The 24,732-nt window shown below is 50.0% G+C and overlaps 1 long non-coding RNA gene across 1 annotated transcript; it reads right to left on the bottom strand.

The window, feature by feature from the left end:
* Positions 1–299: 299 nt before the first annotated feature.
* LOC119977326 lies at positions 300–24,145 on the bottom strand. Its single transcript, XR_005463170.1, has 3 exons — positions 24,027–24,145; positions 23,605–23,742; positions 300–448 (listed from the first exon to the last, which is right to left on the bottom strand). It is a non-coding gene; the product is annotated as an uncharacterized LOC119977326 (long non-coding RNA).
* Positions 24,146–24,732: the final 587 nt, after the last annotated feature.

Below are 24,732 nucleotides of genomic sequence, written 5' to 3'. Positions count from 1 at the left end.
AATACCTACTACCCCCTTAACTGTCCCACCCTCGACCCCCACACACAAGACAGTCAAACATAGAGGGGTGGAAATATGGATGAAGGTCAAATAAATCTTTGTTTCAAATGGTTGTTTTTTAGCACACTTACCTCACAACACATTGATTGACCAAAGCCTCTGATTTACAACTGGATTAGAGTAGCATCATCATGAGTGTCCTCCATCCTCCCAGGATCATTGTGCATAGGCATCTCTGACTATGATATATTTTCCTGCACTCCGTGCAGTGCCATTCACCATGTGCCAGTGATTGTAAGTGTGTTCTACATCCCTCTGATGTGCCGGTATCTGTGCTGGCAGTGTGTGAGCTAGTCGGATGTGATTTTGCCTCGTTAGACATCTCTCCCTCCTCCTGATACCCCAGGGATGAGATGACTCGAGGGCAGTGAGCAAGTGTTGCTGGAACCTGTATGAAACACAAAAAGAGGTAATGAGATTCAGAACTTGGCATGGTGTACGCATGCTCGAGTACACGCCTTTGCCTTTAACTATAACTGTGGTGTTTTTGCAACCCAACCTTCACATTATACCTCAGGCTTTAAAATATTTTATTCAATCATAGGATGTGTATATCGCTGGCTGGGCCAGTATTTATTAACCATTCCTAATTGCCTTTCAACTGAGTGGCATCACTTTCTGCTTAGTGCATTAACAAGATTATCTCCACCATTACCATTATATTCCAAAGTGTCTTGAATGCCACCTCAAGCATCTGCCATGGACAATTCTCCAATGCCAACAACCAGCCGAGTGGGCAATCTTGCTAACCTTAGAGTTCCCTCCTTTATGTTTCTAATTGTCAGGAGCTTTTTAGGCCTACCCTAATCTGGGTCATCTCCTTTGAATTGTGGGTCTCTTTTCCTGCAAACACAACACACAATGATGCTAGGCTATTGCACAGTGTTACCAGGGACAAAGCTCTTGAATATGGCAATGCATCATTGTGGATATTCACATTTTGACCCATTACTCGAAGCAGCAGTGACTTGGATATATAACATAGAACATAGAACAGTACAGCACAGAACAGGCCCTTCAGCCCCCGATGTTGTGCCGAGCAATGATCACCCTACTTAAACCCACGTAACCCGTAACCCAACAATCCCCCCGTTAACCTTACACTACGGGCAATTTTAGCATGGCCAATCCACCTAACCCGCACATCTTTGGACTGTGGGAGGAAACCGGAGCACCCGGAGGAAACCCATGCACACACGGAGAGGACGTGCAGACTCCACACAGACAGTGCCCAGCCGGGAATCGAACCTGGGACCCTGGAGCTGTGAAGCAATGATGCTAACCACCATGCTACCGTGAGGCCCTAAGCATCCATTCAATTGGAGAGGTATGTGCCAGATCTGGGGCAGCAGGGTAGCATGGTGGTTAGCATAAATGCTTCACAGCTCCAGGGTCCCAGGTTCGATTCCCGGCTGGGTCACTGTCTGTGTGGAGTCTGCACGTCCTCCCCCCTGTGTGCGTGGGTTTCCTCCGGGTGCTCCGGTTTCCTCCCACAGTCCAAAGATGTGCGGGTTAGGTGGATTGGCCATGCTAAATTGCCCGTAGTGTGCTAATAAAAGTAAGGTTAAGGGGGAGGTTGTTGGGTTATGGGTATAGGGTGGATACGTGGGTTTGAGTAGGGTGATCATGGCTCGGCACAACATTGAGGGCCGAAGGGCCTGTTCTGTGCTGTACTGTTCTATGTTCTATGTTCTATGTTCTATCTCCCACCATAGGTGCAGCACATATGTGATCTATCACAGGGGTCCCTGTGTGCTTCTGATGAAAATCTCACCTTGCCAGAGTCCAGCTGTTCATGGAGCCTCTTGCTGTGCTGTATCCAAGATCTCCATTCATGGCCCCTTGCTGCGCTCACGGCAGAAGCTATCTCCTGTCATGTCCATCTCCAGTCACTGTGGGTGGGTATTGCCAGCTACTCAAGTATAAGTGTTGCAGGGTTTCTGGACACCAGCTCTATCTGAATCTTGAGTTTTGAATCACTGAAGTGGGCATTGCTCATTCTGCTTTTCCCCCAATTCTGGCATAAAAATTAAAACAAATATGGGCAGGCAAGGTTTCTAGCTTTGCTTGATCTCACACAGGATAGAGGTCTGCTTACACTCACAAACCCTCTGAAAGGGCACCCTACCTCGGCCCATTCCCACCCCATCCCCGTAACCTCGTAAACCCCACCTAACCTGCTCATCTTTGGACACGAAGGGGAGATTTAGCGTGGCCAATTCTCCTAACCTTTGGACTGTGGGAGGAAACCAGAGCACCCGGATTGCTCAGCAACCCTTGATGTCTTGCAGATGGTGGTGGAGGGAGTGCAAGGGGAAAATGGAGAATGTAAATGCTGCATGGCTTGTAACATACAGATGTCCTGGAACTACCTTGCTGGCCTCCTCTGTCTTAGTCACACTATTCTGGAATTTGAGGGGCCTGGGCAAGGGTCAATCACATGGCTGCACCCTGAGAACTGGGTAGAAGAAGGAGGGATAAAAGCACAACGATTCTGCATGTGGAGCAGTCATCATTGTGATAATCTGAATCAATACAGAATATTGTAAGCAGGTGATGCTGCCAAAATGATGCCACCTTTATGGTTGTGTCTTGAGTCAGGGGCTGGTATAGCACAGTGGGCTAAACAGATGTCTTGTAATGCAGAACCAGGCCAGCAGCACAGGTTCAATTCCTGTACTGGCCTCCCCAAACAGGCACCGGAATGTGGCGACTAGGGGCTTTTTACAGTAACGTCATTGAAGCATACTTGTGACAATAAGTGATTATTATTTTTTTATTGTGAAACTGTAGCGCTAACAATTATACTCAAAGCCGAGAGACTAGTTCAATAGAGGCTTTATTGTTGTACGATGTTGTCCCTCCATCTGCAACTGTAGACTAAGGGTCTGAGCAGCTCTCATACATTTATACATAAGCTACCTGTGGGCGGAGCTAGCCGGCAGGGGCTTACCGGAGGAACCTGTATTACAGGTAAAGGCATACATCCCCTTACTGCAGTACACATAACTACAGTGGTTATCTCACCACATTCACCCCCTGTAAAAAATGAGTCCGGGGGGGGGGGGGGGGGGGGGGGGTGACATGTAACTCTAATACAAAGGATGCTATTTACAAGAGGGTCCAACAAGGAAAATCAAGAGTCCATCCGGTTAGCAGGTTACAGGTTGAGCCGAATCGGTGATCGAACGTTCCGCTGTGATCGGCGAAGCTGTGGTGGTGACGTCGGCACAGGCGGTGATGGCAACGATGGCGCAGGTGTTGGCGGTGTTGGTGCTGGCTGCTGGCGGGATGACTCCGAGAGCAAGCCAAAATCTTCCGTGTCCTCCAGGGTGGGCAGGGGGATGAGGGATGGACCTGATGGGGACGAATAGGGGGGCGCTGGGGTTGGCACGGGGAGGGGTGTGGGCATGGGATCGGCACCTGAGGGAGCCAGGTCCCGGAGCGAGACTGTGTCCTGGCGGCCGTCGGGGAACTCCACGTAGGCATACTGAGGGTTGGCGTGGAGAAGGCGTACTTTGTCCACCAGGGGTTCCGCCTTGTAGTGCCGTACATGCCTACGGAGAAGGACTGGGCCCGGAGTCGTGAGCCAAGTCGGGAGCGACACCCCGGATGTGGACTTCCTAGGGAAGGCAAAAACACGTTCATGGGGTGTACTGTTAGTTGCGGTGCACAGTAGCGACCGAATGGAATGGAGCGCGTCAGGGAGGACCTGCTGCCAGCGAGCGGCTGGGAGGTTCCTGGACCATAGGGCCAGCTGGACGGCCCTCCATACCGTCCCGTTTTCCCTCTCTACCTGCCCGTTTCCCCGGGGGTTGTAGCTGGTCGCCCTGCTAGAGGCGATACCCCTGCTGAGCAGGAATTGACGCAGCTCATCGCTCATGAATGAGGATCCCCTGTCACTGTGGATGTAGTCGGGGAAACCGAACAGGGCGAAAATGGAATCCAGGGCCTTGATGACGGTGGCAGACGTCATATCCGGGCATGGGATGGCGAATGGGAACCTAGAAAATTCATCGACCACACTAAGGATGTAGGTGTTGCGGTCGGTGGAGGGAAGGGGCCCTTTGAAGTCCACGCTGTGGCGTTCAAAGGGGCGGGATGCTTTCACCAGGCGCGCGCGATCTGGCCGGTAGAAGTGCGGCTTGCACTCGGCACAGATCTGGCAGTCTCTGGTGACTGTCCGTACTTCCTCGACGGAGTAGGGCAGATTGCGGGCTTTGATCAAATGGTACAAGCGAGTGACCCCCGGATGGCAAAGGCTCTCGTGCAAGGCACAGAGCTGGTTCACTTGTCCACTGGCACATGTACCTCGGGAGAGGGCGTCTGGGGGCTCGTTGAGCTTGCCAGGGCGATACAAGATCTCATAGTTAAAGGTGGAGAGCTCGATTCTCCATCGCAAGATTTTGTCATTCTTGATCTTGCCCCGCTGAGTGTTGTTGAACATGAAGGCTACCGACCGTTGGTCAGTGAGGAGAGTGAATCTCCTGTTGGCCAGGTAATGCCTCCAGTGCCGCACCGCTTCAACGATTGCCTGTGCTTCCTTTTCAACAGAGGAATGCCGAATTTCGGAGGCGTGGAGGGTGCGTGAAAAGAATGCCACGGGTCTGCCGGCCTGATTCAGCGTGGCGGCAAGGGCGACATCTGAAGCGTCGCTCTCTACTTGGAAAGGCAGAGTCTCGTCTACGGCGTGCATCCCGGCCCTGGCTATTTCAGATCGGATGCAGGCGAAGGCCTGTTGTGCCTCGGCCGAGAGGGGAAAATGTGTGCACTGGATAAGTGGCCGGGCCTTGTCTGCGTATTGCGGGACCCACTGGGCGTAATAAGAAAAGAACCCAAGGCAGCGTTTGAGGGCCTTGGGGCAGTGGGGGATTGGGAGCTCCATGAGGGGGCGCATGCGGTCGGGATTGGGCCCCAGTAATCCGTTTTGGACTACGTAGCCAAGGATTGCTAAGCGGTCTGTGCGGAACACGCATTTCTCCTTGTTGTACGTGAGATTAAGGAGAGATGCGGTGTGGAGGAATTTATAAAGGTTGACATCATGGTCCTGCTGGTCATGGCCGCAGATGGTGACATTGTCGAGGTACGGGAAGGTGGCCTGCAGTCCGTACCGGTCAACCATTCGGTCCATTTCTCGCTGAAAGACCGAGACCCCATTCGTGACGCCGAAGGGAACCCTCAGAAATTGGTACAGACGACCGTCTGCCTCGAAGGCAGTGTAGGGACGGTCCGATTTATGGATGGGGAGCTGGTGGTAGGCGGATTTCAGGTCAATAGTAGAGTAGACCCGGTACTGTGCAATCTGATTGACCATATCAGAAATGCGGGGGAGGGGGTACGCGTCGAGCTGCGTGTACCGGTTGATGGTCTGGCTGTAGTCCACGACCATCCTGTGCTTCTCCCCGGTCTTAACCACTACCACCTGGGCTCTCCAAGGGCTGTTGCTGGCCTCGATGATACCCTCCCGAAGCAGCCGCTGGACTTCGGACCTGTTGAAGGCCTTGTCCTGGGTGCTGTACCGTCTGCTCCTGGTGGCGACGGGCTTGCAATCCACAGTCAGATTGGCAAAGAGGGAGGGGGGCTCGACCTTTCAGTTAAACATCCAGGGATTTACAACCTATCGAAAAGACAGAGAGGTGGGTAGAGGGGGCGGGGTTGCCTTGTTAATTAGAAATGAAATTAAATCAATAGCACTAAACGACATAGGGTCAGACGATGTGGAGTCTGTGTGGGTAGAGTTGAGGAACCACAAAGGCAAAAAAACCATAATGGGAGTTATGTACAGGCCTCCTGACAGTGGTCAGGACCAGGGGCACAAAATGCACCACGAAATAGAAAGGGCATGTCAGAAAGGCAAGGTCACAGTGATCATGGGGGACTTCAATATGCAGATGGACTGGGTAAATAATGTTGCCAGTGGACCCAAAGAAAGGGAATTCATTGAATGTTTACATGATGGCTTTTTGGAACAGCTTGTGATGGAGCCCACGAGGGAACAGGCTATTCTGGACTTAGTGTTATGTAATGAGCCAGAATTGATAAAAGATCTTAAAGTAAGGGAACACTTAGGAAGCAGTGATCATAATATGGTAGAATTCAGTCTGCAATTTGAAAGAAGGAAGGTAGAATCAGATGTAAAGGTTTTACAGTTAAATAAAGGTAATTACAGGCGCATGAGGGAGGAACTGACGAAAATCGACTGGAAGCAGAGCCTAGTGGGAAAGACAGTAGAACAGCAATGGCAGGAGTTTCTGGGAGTAATTGAGGACACAGTGCAGAGGTTCATCCCAAAGAAAAGAAAGGTTATCAGAGGGAGGATTAGGCAGCCATGGCTGACAAAGGAAGTCAGGGAATGCATCAAGGCAAAAGAGAGAGCCTATAATGTGACAAAGAGTAGTGGGAAGTCAGAAGATTGGGAAGGCTACAAAAACAAACAGAGGATAACAAAGAGAGAAATAAGGAAGGAGAGGATCAAATATGAAGGTAGGCTAGCCAGTAACATTAGGAATGATAGTAAAAGTTTCTTTAAATACATTAAAAACAAACGGGAGGCAAAAGTAGACATTGGGCCGCTCCAAAATGACGCTGGTAATCTAGTGATGGGAGACAAGGAAATAGCTGAGGAACTTAATAAGTACTTTGCGTCAGTCTTCACAGTAGAAGACATGAGTAATATCCCAACAATTCAGGAAAGTCAGGGGGCAGAGTTGAATATGGTTGCCATCACAAAGGAGAAGGTGCTAGAGAAACTAAAAGGTCTGAAAATTGATAAATCTCCGGGCCCAGATGGGCTACATCCTAGAGTTCTAAAGGAGATAGCTGAAGAAATAGTGGAGGCGTTAGTTATGATCTTTCAAAAGTCACTGGAATCAGGGAAAGTCCCAGAGGATTGGAAAATCGCTGTTGTAACCCCCCTGTTCAAGAAGGGAACAAGAAAAAAGATGGAAAATTATAGGCCAATTAGCCTAACCTCGGTTGTTGGCAAAATTCTAGAATCCATCGTTAAGGATGAGATTTCTAAATTCTTGGAAGTGCAGGGTCGGATTAGGACAAGTCAGCATGGATTTAGTAAGGGGAGGTCGTGCCTGACAAACCTGTTAGAGTTCTTTGAAGAGATAACAAATAGGTTAGACCAAGGAGAGCCAATGGATGTTATCTATCTTGACTTCCAAAAGGCCTTTGACAAGATGCCTCACGGGAGACTGCTGAGTAATGTATTCGAGGCAAGGTACTAACATGGATTGACGATTGGCTGTCAGACAGAAGGCAGAGAGTTGGGATAAAAGGTTCTTTTTCGGAATGGCAACCGGTGACAAGTGGTGTCCCGCAGGGTTCAGTGTTGGGGCCACAGCTGTTCTCTTTATATATTAACGATCTAGATGACGGGACTGGGGGCATTCTGGCCAAGTTTGCCGATGATACAAAGATAGGTGGAGGGGCAGGTAGTATTGAGGAGGTGGGGAGGCTGCAGAAAGATTTAGACAGTTTAGGAGAATGGTCCAAGAAGTGGCTGATGAAATTCAACGTGGGCAAGTGCGAGGTCTTGCACTTTGGAAAAAAGAATAGAGGCATGGACTATTTTCTAAACGGTGACAAAATTCATAATGCTAAAGTGCAAAGGGACTTGGGAGTCCTAGTCCAGGATTCTCTAAAGGTAAACTTGCAGGTTGAGTCCGTAATTAAGAAAGCAAATGTAATGTTGTCATTTATCTCAAGAGGCTTGGAATATAAAAGCAGGGATGTACTTCTGAGGCTTTATAAAGCACTAGTTAGGCCCCATTTAGAATACTGTGAGCAATTTTGGGCCCCACACCTCAGGAAGGACATACTGGCACTGGAGCGGGTCCAGCGGAGATTCACACGGATGATCCCAGGAATGGTAGGCCTAACATACGATGAACGTCTGAGGATCGTGGGATTATATTCATTGGAGTTTAGGAGGTTGAGGGGAGATCTAATAGAAACTTACAAAATAATGAATGGCTTGGATAGGATGGACGTAGGGAAGTTGTTTCCATTAGCAGGGGAGACTAGGACGCGGGGGCACAGCCTTAGAATAAAAGGGAGTCACTTTAGAACAGAGATGAGGAGAAATTTCTTCAGCCAGAGAGTGGTAGGTCTGTGGAATTCATTGCCACAGAGGGCGGTGGAGGCTGGGACATTGAGTGTCTTTAAGACAGAAATTGATAAATTCTTGATTTCTCGAGGCATTAAGGGCTATGGGGAGAGAGCGGGTAAATGGAGTTGAAATCAACCATGATTGAATGGTGGAGTGGACTCGATGGGTCGAATGGCCTTACTTCCGCTCCTATGTCTTATGGTCTTATGGTCGCGAGGCCGCAAACGGTGAGGGGAGGTAGGCGTCCGCCGAATTTGAGGGTGAGGCTCTGGAGATTGCACTGGAAATCCAGGCCTAGTAAGAGTGAAGTGCAGAGGTCGGGGAGAATGTACAGACGGAAACGGTCGAATTCCACGCCCTGTACAGTAAGTTTAACCAGGCAGAAACCCCGGATCGGGACAGAGTGGGAACCGGAGGCAAGGGAGATATGCCGTTCGGCGGGATGGACCGCAAGGGAATAGCGCCTTACCGTGTCCGGGTGGACGAAGCTCTCGGTGCTCCCGGAGTCGATGAGGCAGGAGGTCACATGGCCGTTGACCAGCACCGATGTGGAAGAGGGTGCCAGGTTGCGAGGACGGGACTGGTCGAGCGTAACGGAGGCGAGCAGTGGTTGATCGGCGGTTGAGTCAGATGAGTCCGATGAGGAGCGGTAGCGACCCGTGTCCCATGATGGCGGCCCCTGGAGACGAGATGGCGGCATCCGCAGTACCTGTGGGTAAAATGGTGGCGTCCATGGAGAGCACGTGGTGGGGTCGGAACAAAATGGCGGCACCCATGGAACGCACATGGCTGTGGTGGATGAAGATGGCGGCGCCCATGGGGCGCACGTGGCGGGGGCGGCAAAAGATGGTGGCGCCCACTGATTGCACGTGGGGTCGGGGGAAGCGGACGGCGGGGCCCATTGAGGGAGCGGCTGAGGCGTGGGGACCGGCGGCGCGATAGCGGCGACCGTCCGGGACTGACACACCGCTGCAAAATGGCCTTTCATGCCACAAGCTTTGCAGGTCGCTGTGCGGGCCGGGCAGCGTTGGCGAGGGTGCTTCTGCTGGCCGCAGAAGTAACAGTGGGGACCCCCAGGGAGTGCGGTGCGGCGGGCAGCGCAGGCATAGTGCGCGGGGGAGGCTGCTGGGGGGGTCATTTGCGGGGTCCACGAGGGGTAGGACGGATGGGCCTGGGGGGGCCGTTTGCGGGTTCCACGAGGGGTAGGACGGGTGGGCCGAGTGGCTAGCGGAGTAAGTTTGCGCACTACGGGAGGCGGCCGTCATGGAAAGCGCCAGGGCCTTTGCGGCCGCGAGGTCGGGGGCGACCCCTTCCAGCAGCCATTGCCGGATGGGGTCCGATGCAATGCCTGTAACGAAGGCATCGCGCATGAGTAAATCGGAATGTTCCGTGGCTGTGAGGGCCCGGCAGTCGCAGTCTCGTACCAGAGGTATAAGGGTCCTCCAGAAGTCCTCAATCGACTCACCCGGCTGCTGGACGCGAGTAGAAAGTTGATGCCTCGCAAACAGGGTGTTCGCCGATGGTGCATAGTTCTCCTTGAGCAGTTCCATAGCTGCGGTGTAGTCGGTCGCATCTCGAATGAGCGGAAAGACACTGGAGCTAAGTCTGGAGTACAGGAGTTGCTTTTTCTGAGCCTCCATTGGGGGAAGGTCCGCTGAAGAGATGTAGGCCTCAAAGACTGCGAGCCAGTGATCAAAGTCTTTTCTGGCGTGAGGCGAATGCGGATCCAGCTGCAGACTGTCAGGCTTGATTCTGATGTCCATGGTGAATGGGAAATCGTACAACAATAAATTGTAGCGCTAACAATTATACTCAAAGCCGAGAGACTGGTTCAATAGAGGCTTTATTGTTGTACGATGTTGTCCCTCCATCTGCAACTGTAGACTAAGGGTCTGAGCAGCTCTCATACATTTATACATAAGCTCCCTGTGGGCGGAGCTAGCCGGCAGGGGCTGACCGGAGGAACCTGTATTACAGGTACAGGCATACATCCCCCTACTGCAGTACACATAACTACAGTGGTTATCTCACCACAGAAACCTTTCCAGCCTTAACTTTCTTCTTCATAGGAAGAGTGGGCAGCAGGGTAGCATGGTGGTTAGCATAAATGCTTCACAGCTCCAGGGTCCCAGGTTCGATTCCCGGCTGGGTCACTGTCTGTGTGGAGTCTGCACGTCCTCCCCCTGTGTGCGTGGGTTTCCTCCGGGTGCTCCGGTTTCCTCCCACAGTCCAAAGATGTGCGGGTTAGGTGGATTGGCCACGCTAAATTGCCCGTAGTGTCCTAATAAAAGTAAGGTTAAAGGGGGGGGGGGGGGGGGTTGGTGCAAACCCAATGGGCCAAATGGCCTCCCTCTACAGTGTCGGGATTCTATGGGAATGTGAATAAGCAGCAGTAATCTTTACATTTCCTATGGAAGGCCCTTAATGGACCATCACTTCAGATGGTCGATCAGCAACCATCTGGACAACTATCACAAGTTCGTGCTCACCTGACTCTTGATTGGCATCTCCGCCCAGGAGTAGCAGCATTTGCATCGACATCCTGTTGACAATAGGAACTCCTTACAGTGTCTCCTCTTAGAGTCATAGATGTTTACAGCATGGAAACAGGCCCTTCGGCCCAGCTTGTCCATGCCACCCAGTTTTTAATCACTAATCTAGTCTTACTTGCCCGCATTTGGCCCATATCCCTCTATACCCACCCTGACCATGTAACTGTCTAACTGCTTTTGAAAGGAAAAAAATAAACCCGTCTCTACCACTGCCTCTGGCAGCCCGTTCCAGATGCTCACCACCCTCTGTGTGAAAAAAATTCCTCTCTGGTCACTTTTGTATCTCTCCCCTCACCTTAAACCTATGCCCTTTAGTTCTAGACTCCTCTACCTTTGGGAAAATATATTGACTATCTGCCTTATCTATGCTCCTCATTATTTTATAGATCAGCTCTAAGACTCCTACCGTCCAGGGGAAAAAGACCCAGCCTATCCAGCCTCTTCTTATAACTTAGACCTTTAAGGCCTGATAGCATCCTCGTAAATCTCTTCTGCACTCTTTCTAGTTTAACAATATCCTTCCTATAATAGGGTGGCCAGAACTAAACACAGTATTCCATGTGTGGTCTTATTAATGCCTTGTACAACTTCAACAAGACGTCCCAACTCTTGTATTCAATATTCTGACCAATAAAACTGAGCATGCTGAATGCCTTCTTCATCATTCTGTCCACCTGCAACTCCACCTTCAAGGAGTTATGAACCTGTACCCCTAGATTTCATTGTTCTGTAACTCTCCCCAACTTCTACCATTAACTGAGTAGGTCCTGCCCTGATTTGATCTACCAAAATGCATCACCTCACATTTATCCAAATTAAACTCCATCTGCCATTCATCGGCCCAGTGGCCCAATTGGTCAAGATCCTATTGCAATCTTACATAACCTTCTTCACTATCCACTATGTCACCTATCTTGATGTCATCTGCAAACTTACTAACCATGCCTCCTACATTCTCATCAAATCATTAATATAACAAATAACAGTGGACCCAGCACCAAACCCTAAGGCACACCGCTGGTCACAGGACTCCTGTTTGAAAAACAACCCTCCACAACCATCCTTTGGCTTCGGTTGCCAAGCCAATTTTGTATCCAATTGGCTACCTCACTCTGGACTCCGTGAGATTTATCCTTTTGCAACAACCTACCATGCTGTACCTTGTCAAAGGCTTTACTAAAGTTCATGTAGACAACCTCGACTGCACTGCCCTCATATACTGCGCCCAAGACATATTCCTCACACAGAGCCTGCTATTGCTTCCGGGATCAACGGGTTTGACTACATGTCCCATCCTGGAATGAAAATCCAGACGTCCAGTGGCATTATTGTGTACAAGAGCTGCTGGCCTCTGATTGCTCAGAAACTCACAGCAGGTACATAAGAACATAAGAACATAAGAACTAGGAGCAGGAGTAGGCCATCTGGCCCCTCGAGCCTGCTCCGCCATTCAATTAGATCATGGCTGATCTTTTGTGGACTCAGCTCCACTTTCCGGCCCGAACACCATAACCCTTAATCCTTTTATTCTTCAAAAAACTATCTATCTTTACCTTAAAAACATGTAATGAAGGAGCCTCAACTGCTTCACTGGGCAAGGAATTCCATAGATTCACAACCCTTTGGGTGAAGAAGTTCCTCCTAAACTCAGTCCTAAATCTACTTCCCCTTATTTTGAGGCTATGCCCCCTAGTTCTGCTGTCACCCGCCAGTGGAAACAACCTGCCCGCATCTATCCTATCTATTCCCTTCATAATTTTAAATGTTTCTATAAGATCCCCCCTCTTCCTTCTAAATTCCAACGAGTACAGTCCCAGTCTACTCAACCTCTCCTCATAATCCAACCCCTTCAGCTCTGGGATTAACCTAGTGAATCTCCTCTGCACACCCTCCAGTGCCAGTACGTCCTTTCTCAAGTAAGGAGACCAAAACTGAACACAATACTCCAGGTGTGGCCACACTAACACCTTATACAATTGCAACATAAGACACCTTCTGCAGGGGAAGGCCCCTGCTGCTGGACTTGCCACTGCCTGATTGACCTATGTGGTCCAACAGGCCTTCCGGAAAAAGAGGAGTGTGGGTATCTCCTGGTTTTCCAGCCAGCAGGCAAGATCCCTGATACCTCAAACAAATTTTGCCCATTTTCACAGGATCCTGATGCCTTCAAAACAGTTTTGAATTTTAAAGGCGCTCGCAGGTGGAAAAAGCAGGAAATGCAGTCGCTGCCAATTAGCGATGCCTGAAGCTCATGAATAAACTATTAGAGGGGCTGTTAGTTCGAGATTGGAAATTTCAAATGTTTTTCTAGTGAGCCTTAACAGTTTGTGTACATTTGTTCACAGCTATCGAGATTTTTGTAATGGTTTTCAAATTTACCCTGTGCACCTAATTAGCATCAGTAGGATGCAAGGACACTTTCCACTGTGTTCCACCTCAAGAAGCTGCCCGGTCTTATCAAGGCAGCAGCAAGTCCCAACATGGCTGCTGCCTCTCTATACAACTGGTGTTTGGCAGGCAGCTCCCGCCCCTGAAGCGTCTCTAATTGGGTGCTGAGAGTCCTTGCTGGTCATTTAAGTCATTTGAATTTGAACGTTGTGTTGGAAGAGCAATGTCTCCTGAGTGAAAGTTCGGGACCCAAAATTTGTCTGGGTGTTAAGCCCTTGAGCCCACTTCAAAAATTTGGTTCCAACAACTGGCTCTTAAACTTAAATGCTCTATACGCACTTCTTCCAGGATTCTTGTATCCTACAGACTTGTGACAACATCACACTGAATACATTTGAAAACTGTCTTAGAGTCACTCAGCCAAGTACAGCAGACAATTTCAGTGTTCAAAAATATAGCTGTCAATGCTGATCGCCTCTATCCAATTAATATAAACGTTCTAATCTCTTTTTTACAGAAAATGTTACCCTTTACATTATTGAATTACAAGTATGATGATTCATTTCAAAACTATTAAACAGTTTGCTCCCTCATCCTGAACAGACTGACATTTCATTTAAATGTCATTTTTTAACCATGACAACCTGCTTGAAAACTCTAGACTTGCCAGAATACCTACTTGGCTATGTATTCCAAGTAGGTTTGCACTGCAGCTGGTCCTTATATAATGGATCTATATTGTCACAAGGAATCTTCCCAAACATTTATCATCAAGCAACATCATAAATTTCATCAGGGATACCTAACAGTGAAGTTATTTGGGACTGCTCTGACTTTGGAATTTTCTTTTATAAAGTTAGAGCACCCAATTCATTTTTTTCCAATTAAGGGGCAATTTAGCGTGGCCAATTCATCTACCCTGCACATCTTTGGGTTGTGGGGGCAAAACCCACGCAAACACGGACAGAATGTGCAAACTCCACACGGTCAGTGACCCAGAGCCGGAATTGAACCTGGGACCTCGGTGCCGTGAGGCAGCAGAGCTAACCAACTGCGCCACCATGCTGCCCTGCCTTTGGAACATTGACTTATTTCAGACATCAGTGATCTTTAGTGCAACCACAGGCAAACAGGTGTACCGAAGCTGAGTACAAGCTTGGAGTTAAGTAAGTGGGAGTTTCGTGAAGTGGGAGGTAGAAGGTTTTTGTTTCTCTTTACTTTTTATATCTTTCTCACGCTTTAGGATTGGTTCTTATGGAGAAAGGGCTTAGCTGAGCATCTGGTAAGTGGATAAGACCATAAGACCGAGGGGGCGCCGGCGTGAGAACCGTGCCAACAACTCTGTCGTCAATGGCTCCCGAAAGTGAGTAATTCTCTACTTTCTAGGGGGCTAGGTTGGCACCGGAGTGGTTCCCGCAGCTCCAGCCAGCACCGAACGGCCTGCACAAGTTTGCGCATGCGCGGAACGGCCGGTGTATTTCCCCGCATGTGCGGAACGGCTGCCATATTTCTGCGCATGCACGGGGATTCCCTTCTCCGCGCCTGTCCCCAGGCAATGTGGCGGAGCCCTACAGGGGCCCGGCCCTGAGTAAAGTAGGCTTTGACGGAACCAGCCCTCCTGCCGATCGGTAGGGCCCGATCGCGGGCCAGGCCACCGTGGGGCATCCCGGGGTCGTCGCCCCCCCCCCCCCCCGCCCCCCCCCCCGCGCCCCCCTCCCTTTAGTCTGAGATTGTGTCCTCTGCTTCTAGCTTTTCCTACGGTGGAAACATCCTCTCCACGTCCACTCTATCCAAGTCACGCACTATCCTGTAAGTATCAATAAGATCCCTCCTCATCCTTCTAAACTCCAACATGTACAGATCCGAGTCCTCAACCGTTCCTCATACAACAAACTCTTCATTCCAGGGATCATTCTTATGAACCTCGTCTGAATCCTTTCCAAGGCCAGCACAACTTACTTAGATGCGGGGCCCAAAACTGCTCACAATACTCTAAATGGTGTCTGACCACAGCCTTATATAGTCTCAGAAGTACATCACTGGTCTTGTATTCTAGCCCTCTCGTCATGAATGCTAACATTGCATTTGCCTTCCTAACTGCTGACTGAACCTGCACGTTAACCTTAAGAGAATCGTGAACAAAAACTCACAAGTCCCTTTGTGCTTCTGATTTCCTAAGCATTGTCCCATTTAGAAAATAGTCTACGCCTCCATTTCTCCTTCCAAAGTGCATAACCTCACATTTTCCAACATTGTATTCCATCTGCCACTTCTTTGTCCACTCTCCTAGCCTGTCTAAGTCCTTCTGAAGCCTGCCTGCTTCCTCAATACTACCTGCCCCTCTAAAGATCTTTGTATCATCTGCAAACTTAGCAACCGTGCCTTCAGTTCCTTCCTCCAGATCATTAATGTATATTGTAAAAAGGTGCGGTCGCAAGCACTGACCCCTAAGGCACACCACTAGTCACCGGCTGCCATCCTGAAAAATACCCCTTTATCCCCGCTCTCTGCCTTCTGCCAGTCAGCCAATCCTCTATCCATGCCAGGATCTTGCCTTGAACACCATGGGCTCTTAAGTTATTTAACAGTCTCCTGTGCGGCACCTTGTCAAAGGCCTTCTGGAAATTTAAATAAATCACGTCCACTGGTTCTCCTTTGTCTAACTTCCTTGTTACTTCCTCAAAGAACTCTAATAGATTTGTCACACATGACCTCCCCTTGACGAAGCCGTGCTGACTCAGTCCTATTTTTTCATGCACTTCCAAGTACTTCGCGATCGCATCTTTAATAATGGACTCTAAAACCAATGACAGAAGTCAGGCTAACCGGCCTTTAGAACATAGAACATTACAGCGCAGTACAGGCCCTTCGGCCCTCGACGCTGCGCCGACCTGTGAATCCATCTGAAGCCTATCTGACCTACACTATTCCATTTTCATCCATATGTCTATCCAGTGACCACTTAAATGCCCTTAAAGTTGGCGAGTCTACTACTGTTGCAGGCAGGGCGTTTCACACCCCTACTACTCTCTAAGGGGCAGCACGGTAGCATTGTGGATAGCACAATCGCTTCACAGCTCCAGGGTCCCAGGTTCGATTCCGGCTTGGGTCACTGTCTGTGCGGAGTCTGCATATCCTCCCAGTGTGTGTGTGGGTTTCCTCCGGGTGCTCCGGTTTCCTCCCACAGTCCAAAGATGTACAGGTTCGGTGGATTGGCCATGATAAATTATCCTTAGTATCCAAATTGCCCTTAGTGTTGGGTGGGGTGACTGGGTTATGGGGATAGGGTGGAGTTGTTGACCTTGGGTAGGGTGCTCTTTCCAAGAGCCGGTGCAGACTCGATGGGCTGAATGGCCTCCTTCTGTACTGTAAATTCCATGATTCTGAAGAAACTGCCTCTGACATCTGTCCTATATCTACCACCCCTCAAATTAAAGCTATATCCCCTCGTGTTGGTCATCACCATCCGAGGAAAGAGACTCTCACTGTCCACCCTATCTAACCCTCTGACTATCTTATATGTCTCTATTAAGTCACCTCTCAGCATTCTCCTCTCTAACGAAAACCTCAAGTCCCTGAGCCTTTCCTCATAAGACCTTCCCTCCATACCAGGCAACATCCGAGTAAATCTCCTCTGAACCCTTTCCAAAGCTTCCACATCCTTCCTATAATGTGGTGACCAGAACTGCACGCAGTACTCCAGGAGCGGCCGCACCAGAGGTATGTACAGCTGCAGCATGAGCTTGTGGCTCCGAAACGCAATCCCCCTACTGATAAAGGCTAGCAGACCATATGCCTTCTTAACAGCCTTATTAACCTGGGTGGCATCTCCTGCCTCCCTCCCTTCTTAAACAGTGGTGTTACATTAGCCACTTTCCAGTCCTCTGGGACCCTTCCTGCCTCCAGTGATTCCTGAAAGATCATCACGAAAGCCTCCACAATCTCCTCAGCTATCTCTTTTAGAAACCTGTGGTGTGGCCCATCCGGTCCAGGTGATTTATCCACCTTCATAACTTTCAATTTCCCCAGAACCTTCTCATTAGTAATGGTCTCTGCGTTCACCTCTGCCCCCTGCTTCTCCTGGTGTCTTCCACCGTGAAGACTGATGTAAAGTAACTATTCAGTCCATCTGCCATTTCTTTGTTTCTTATTATTACTTCTCCAGCCACATTTTCCAGTGGTCCAATGTCTATTTTAGCCTCACCCTTTTCTTTTATATATTGAGAAAAACTCTTCGGGCGGAATTCTCCGCAAGGTCCGACGCCGTCGTGAAACCCGGAGAGGTTCACGATGGCGTCGGAAGCCTCTCCCGGCCCCCTATTCTCCCCTCCCCGGGAGGATAGGAGGGCTGTACCGGGAAACTCGGCCGCCGGGCCTTGTCCCTGGCTTCAAGGCCCGGCGCGCCAAGAATGATGCTGCGGCGGCGCCTAATGACGTCAGCCGTGCATGCGCGGGTTGGACAGCTCAAACCCGCGCATGCGCGGTTGCCGTCTTTCCCGTCAGCCGCCCCGCAAGACGTGGCAGCTTGATCTTGCGGGGTGGCGGAGGGGAAAGAGTGCGTCCCCTTGAGACGCCGGCCCGACAATCGGTGGGCACCGATCGCAGGCCCGTCCCCTCCCGAGCACGGTCGTGGTGCTCGATCCCCAATCCGCAATCCGCCCCCCACAGGCCCCACACTTACCTGGCGCGCCATGTTCACGACAGCAGTGACCAGGTGTGGTTGCCGCCATCGTCAACAGGTCGGGAACGGCAAGCCGCTCGATAAATCCGGGCCGAAGAATCGCGGGCCGCCTTTTTTCACGGCGACCCGCGTTTCTCTTAGCGGCGTGTAGCAAAACCGGACACGCCAATTTGGGGGGGGGGGTGGGAGAATAGCGGGAGGTGCTGGAGCGGACCTCCCGCTATTCTCCCACCCATCGTGGTTGCGGAGAATCGTGCCCTTCCTGTCTTCCTTTATATAACTAGCTAGCTTGAACTCATAGTTCATCTTGTCCCCTCTTTTTGCTTTTTTTAGTTGTCCTCTGCTCGCTGTTAAAGGCTTCCCAATCCTCTGGCTTTCCACTAAACCTTTGTATGCTTTTTCTTTTGCTTTTATGCTGTCCTTGACTTCCCTCATCAGCCATGGCTGCCTTGTCCTCCCCTTAGTATGTTTCTTCCTCCTTGGGATCAGGGCTGGCCCAAGGTACCGGCAACTCGGGCAGTCGCCCGGGGCGCCATGTGCTAGGGGGCGCCAGAGACTCGGGTCCCGCGCATGCGCAGTTGGGCCGGTGCCAACCAGCGCATGGGTGGCTGCCCTCCCCCAGGGCGGCCCCCGCCCCCCCCCCCCCCCCCCCCCCCCCCCCCCTCCGTCCGCCCGGCCTCCCTTAGGGTTCCTTTACCTTATGTTCCCTAATCAAGTCTGCTTCATTGCACATCACCAAATCCAGAATTGCTTGTTCCCTAGTTGGCTCTGTCGCAAGCTGCTCCAAAAAAACCATCTCTTAGACATTCCTCAAATTCCTTTTCTTAAGATCCACTACTAAACCTGATTTTCCCAGTCCACCTGCATATTGAAGTCCCCCATGATTATTGTAATATTGCCTTTTTACATGCCTTTTCTATCTCCTGATTTATTTTCTGCCGCACCTCCTGACTACTGCTAGGAGGCCTGTACATAACTCCCATCAAGGTCTTTTTACCTTTGCGATTCCTCAACTCTACCCACACAGATTCTATGCCTTCTGATCCTATATCGCTCCTTGCTATCGATTTAACTTCAATCCTTACTAAGAAAGCAATCCCGCCCCCTTTGCCCATCTGTCTGTCCTTTCGAGAGGGCACATATCCTTGGATATTCAGATTCCAGCCCTGATCGCCTTGCAGCCACGTCTCCGTGATGCCTACAACATGGTACCGGCCAATTTCAATGTGCACAACAAGCTCATTTACCTTGTTCCTTATACTGCGCGCATTTAGGTACAACACCCTCAATCCTCCATTGACCCTTTTCACACTTGTCACCTTTTTTGCTTTGCCTGAGGGTGATGTTGTTCTTTTATTTTGGTTCTCTATTTCCCCTTCAGTTATTACACCATCTGAGCTCACATTCTGGTTCCCACCCCCCTGCCGTACTAGTTTAAACCTCCTGAGTAAATTTGGCAAACCTCCCAGCCAGGATATCAGTGCTCCTCCAGTTTAGATGCAACCTGTTCTTCTTGTACAGGTCCCACCTGCCCCGGAAGAGATCCCAACGGTCCAAACATCTGAAACCCTCCCTCAACTCCACCAGTTTAGCCACGTGTTTAGCTGCACTATCCCCCTATTTCTAGATTCACTGGCACGTGGCACGGGGGTAATCCTGAGATTACAACCCCAGAGGATAATTTCTACTCTTCTACCTTCCTGCCCACTCCCCATAATCCTTCATCCCGTTACTAATTTAAAACCTATCTATCGCCTCCTAAAATTTATTTAGTGTTCCAGTGTCACCTGCAGTCTGGGGTAGAGAATTCCAGAAATTCACGACTCTTTCAGGGAAATAACTCCTCCTCATTTCTGTTTTAAATCTGCCACCACTTAGGCTAAAACTATGGCTTCATTTTCTGGAATGTCCAACAAGGGGAAACATCCATTTGGCATAGGAAGCACAGGTCTCTAAAGGCAGCAGTTCAAGTGGACAAGTTGTTAAGAAAGCATATGGAATGCTCAACTTCACTGACAGAGGTATAGAATACAAAAGTAAGGATGAAATGTTCAAATTGTCTAAAACACTGGTCAGGCCACATCTGGAATACTCTGTGCAGTTCTGGTCACCATATTACAGGAAGGACATACTTGCTCTGGAGAGAGTGCAGAGGGGGTTTACAAGAACGGTGCCAGGGCTAGAAAAATGTAGCTACGAGGAGAGATTGGATAGGTTGAAGGTGGTTTGTGGAGGGGCTGTTGTCAAGTGACAGTTAAACCCGAAACACCTAGTCAGTGTTTCCCCCCCTACCTCCTCCTCTAACGAAAAAAAAAACACGGACGTTGGGAAGCGGGAGCGGGGGCTTGTCGTGAAGGTGAGTGAGTGCCTTTAAATTTGCTTACCTTTCAGCAGAAGCAGGGTTTGAGGGAATATCAGGTAAGCTCTTTCTTTATTTTTCTTGTTTTTTTTAAATCTAGAGGTGATGTCAGGGAAGGCAGTACAATGCTCCTCCTGCAGAATGTTTGAGGTGAGGGACGCCGTCAGTCCTGATTTCATCTGTGGGAAGTGCACCCAACTCCAGCTGCTCAAAAACCATGTTAGGAAACTGGAGCTGGAGCTGGATGAAATTTGGATCATTCGGGAGGCAGAGGGGGTCATAGATAGAAGCTTCAGGGAGGTAGTTACGCCAAAGAATAAAGATAGATGGGTTACGGTGAGAGGGGCTGAGGGTAAGCAGTCAGTACAGGGATCCCCTGTGGTCGTTCCCCTTAGTAACAGGAATACCGCTTTGGATACTGTTGGGGGGACGACTTACCAGGGGTCAGCCATGGGGTACAGGTCTCTGGCACAGAGTCTGTCCCTGTTGCTCAGAAGGGAAGGGGGAAAAGGAGTAGAACATTAGTCATTGGAGACTCCATAGTTAGGGGGATAGATAGGAGATTCTGTGGGAACGAGAGAGACTCGCGGTTGGTGTGTTGCCTCCCAGGTGCCAGGGTCCGCGATGTCTCAGATCGTGTTTTCGGGATCCTTAAGGGGGAGGGAGAGCAGCCCCAAGTCGTGGTCCACATAGGTACCACCGACATAGGTAGGAAAAGGGATAGGGTGTAAGGCAGGAAATCAGGGAGCTAGGGTGGAAACTTAGATCTAGAACAAACAGAGTTATTATTTCTGGGTTGTTAGGATGCATCGCCTGGAGAGGAAAACTGCAGGGGATGGACACAATGGAAATGTGGAGCATGTTCAAGGAACAGCTACTGCGTGTCCTTGATAAGTATGTACCTGTTAGGCAGCGAGGAAGTAGTCGAGTGAGAGAACCATGGGTTACTAAAGCAGTTGAATCACTTGTCAAGAGGAAGAAGGAGGCTTATGTGAAGATGAGACGTGATGGTTCAGTTGGGTCGCTTGAGAGTTAAAAGTTAGCTAGGAAGGCTCTAAAGAGAGAGCTAAGAAGAGCCAAGCGAGGACATGAGACGTCTTTGGCAGGTAGGATCAAGGATAACCCTAAAGCTTTCTATAGGTACGTCAGGAATAAAATAATGACTAAGGTAAGAGTAGGGCCAGTCAAGGACAGTAGTGGGAAGTTGTGCGTAGAGTCCGAGGAGATAGGAGAGGTGCTAAATGAGTATTTTTCGTCAGTATTCACACAGGAAAAAGACAAAGTTGTCGAGGAGAATACTGAGATACAGGCTACTAGACTAGAAGGGCGTGAGGTTCGTAAGGAGGAGGTGTTAGCGATTCTGGAAAGTGTGAAAATAGATAAGTCCCCTGGGCCAGATGGGATTTATCCTAGGATTCTCTGGGAAGCTAGGGAGGAGATTGCTTTGATCTTTAAGTCATCTTTGTCTACAGGAATAGTGCCAGAGGACTGGAGGATAGCAAATGTTGTCCCTTTGTACAAGAAGGGGAGTAGAGATAACCCCGGTAACTATAGGCCAGTGAGCCTTACTTCTGTTGTGGGAAAAGTCTTGGAAAGGTTTATAAGAGATAGGATGTATAATCATCTGCAAAGGAATAATTTGATTAGAGATAGTCAACATGGTTTTGTGAAGGGTAGGTCGTGCCTCACAAACCTCATTGAGTTCTTCGAGAAGGTGACCAAACAGGTGGATGAAGGTAAAGCAGTTGATGTGGTGTATATCGATTTCAGTAAAGCGTTTGATAAGGTTCCCCACGGTAGGCTTTGCAGAAAATACAGAGGCATGGGATTCAGGGTGATTTAGCAGTTTGGATCAAAAATTGGCTAGCTGATAGAAGACAGAGAGTGGCGGTTGATGGGAAATGTTCTGACTGGTGTCCAGTTAGTTAGTTAGTTAGTTGTGCCACAAGGATCTGTTTTGGGGCCGTTGCTGTTTGTCATTTTTATAAATGACCTGGAGGAGGATGTGGAAGTATGGGTGAGTAAATTTGCAGATGACACTAAAGTCGGTGGAGATGTGGACAGGGCAGAAGGATGTTACAAGTTACAGAGGGACATACATAAGCTGCAGAGCTGGGCTGACAGGTGGCAAATGGAGTTTAATGCAGAAAAGTGTGAGGTGATTCATTTTGGAAGGAATAACAGAAAGGCAGAGTACTGGGCTAATGGTAAGATTCTTGGTAGTGTGGACGAGCAGAGAGATCTCGGTGTCCATGTCCATAGATCCCTGAAAGTTGCCACCCAGGTTGAGAGGGTTGTTAAGAAGGCGTACGGTGTGTTAGCTTTTATTGGTAGAGGAATTGAGTTTCAGAGCCATGAGGTCATGTTGCAGTTGTACAAAACTCTGGTGCGGCCGCATTTGGAGTATTGTGTGCAGTTCTGGTCGCCACATTATAGGAAGGATGTGGAAGCATTGGAAAGGGTACAGAGGAGATTTACAAGAATGTTGCCTGATATGGAGGGAAGATCATATGAGGAAAGGCTGAAGGACTTGAGGCTGTTTTCGTTAGAGAAAAGAAGGTTAAGAGGTGACTTAATTGAGGCATACAAGATGATCAGAGGATTAGATAGGGTGGGACAGTGAGAGCCTTTTTCCTCGGATGGTGATGTCCAGCACGAGGGGACATAGCTTTAAATTGAGGCGAGATAGATATAGGACAGATGTCAGAGATAGGTTCTTTACTCAGAGAGTAGTAAGGGCGTGGAATGCCCTGCCTGCAACAGTAGTGGACTCGCCAACACTAAACGCATTCAAATGGTCATTGGATAGACATATGGACGATAAGGGGATAGTGTAGAGGGACTTTAGAGGGGTTTCACAGGATGGAGCAACATCGTGGGCCGAAGGGCCTGTACTGCGCTGTAATGTTCTATGTTCTAGGTTGGGGTGACTTTCCTTGGAACAAAGAAGGCTGAAGGCTGACTTAATTGAGGTGCACAAAATTGAGGGGAAGTGATAGAGTGGACAGGATTAAATTATTTCCCTTTGTGGAGAGTTCTAGAGTCAGGGTACGTAGCTTCAACACAAGTGACTGAAGGTGTGGAGGGGACATGGGGAAAAAACTTTCTACGTAGAGAACAGTGGGAGTCTGGAATTCACTGTCCGAGTTGGTGGTAGAAGCATAAATCCTGAGCCCTTTTAAAAAGTACCTGGATCTGCACCTTAAGCTGTAAGATACAGGGCTATGGACCAGGTGCAGGAAGGTGGGATTAGAAAGGGCATCTGGGTGTCCCTGGGCTGGATTAACAAGATTCAATTTATATGTTAATGATTAACTGCACCTGCACACTAAGCTATCTCTCTCTAACTCTGTTCACTCGTCACTCCAAACATGAAGAAGTGGGAACTCTCCTTGTGTTTATATTTTATACCCATATCTGGGGCTGCCATCTAGTGGTTACCCACCTGTTACTTCTGTATGTTAACCCTTTACATACACGCAGATGTGCAGATCACTACACCTATCAGTGCTCGGCCGCCTGGGGGCTGACACTGGCTGGTGGCGGGGGTTTCTGGATGGATTGAGCCCATTTCCGGCAGGTCCTGTGAGACACAAGACGACATGTATGATTAGACAGCCGGAATATGGGGGGGGGGGCAGAGGTAGGGGGAGGTGAGGGCTGGGGGTGAGGTGTGTAGGGGGGTGGGAGGTATGGGGTGAGGGTGAAGAGGAGTGAGGGGTGAGGGGTGAAGTGTGTGGGGGGATGACGAGTGACAGGGTGGGAGGGGTGAGGGATGTGGGGTGTGAGGGGTGAAGGTAGGGGAGTGTGGGGGGGGGGGGTCAACACATGTGTCATCAGAATCCACAACAAAGCAAGGGGTCTCACTTGCTCGCCAACACCGACCTCCGTGTCGGCGACCCCTCTTTCCTCAGGGCCGCCAACCACGTCCAGTGGCCTCTACTCAGGCACGGTGAGGGGCCGCAGGTCTGGTGGTTCACCTCCGGTCTTCCGCTCCTGGCAGTTGTGCACGGCCTTCTCTTGGGGGGGGGGGACGACAAACACAAACAATGATACTGTTAGACAGTCCGACGCATGCAGTCCTGGGGTTGGGTAGATGATGGCCTTAGTGGCCAGGACACCTGGCCATTGTGGCTGGCGTGGGTGCAGACATGTGGAGCAGGGTGGGGGTTAGGCCATCCCCCGGGGGAGGGGGGGGGGGGAAGTGTCTGGGTTACATGTGTGTGGGGGGTAGGGGGGTTGGTGCCAGGGGCACAGCACTACTTACTCACCCTGGCCGCCTTGAGGTGTGCAGTTCCTTTCTGCATTGCAGGCTGGTCCGGACGACGTTGCCCACGGGGCTGACTGTATCTGCCACCTGCACCCAGGCATGGCAATCGCCAGTGCCTGATGTCCTTCATCCCGTGCTGTGGCATAGGGTCATCCTACTCTCCTCCACAGTGTCGGGGAGGGTGCCCAGCTCAGCGCCCCTGAACCATGGTGCTGCTCTCCTTCCAGCAATCTTGTTGGCTGGGACGGTATGTGTGTGTGGGGGAAGGACCGTTTAAGTGCGGCTGCGGCGTATGAGTCTCAT

Source organism: Scyliorhinus canicula, chromosome 14 (genome assembly GCF_902713615.1).
Source record: "Scyliorhinus canicula chromosome 14, sScyCan1.1, whole genome shotgun sequence".
NCBI lineage: Eukaryota > Metazoa > Chordata > Chondrichthyes > Carcharhiniformes > Scyliorhinidae > Scyliorhinus > Scyliorhinus canicula.
The sequence above is the reverse complement of the archived record's forward strand: the minus strand, read 5'-3'. Positions and strand labels throughout refer to the sequence as shown.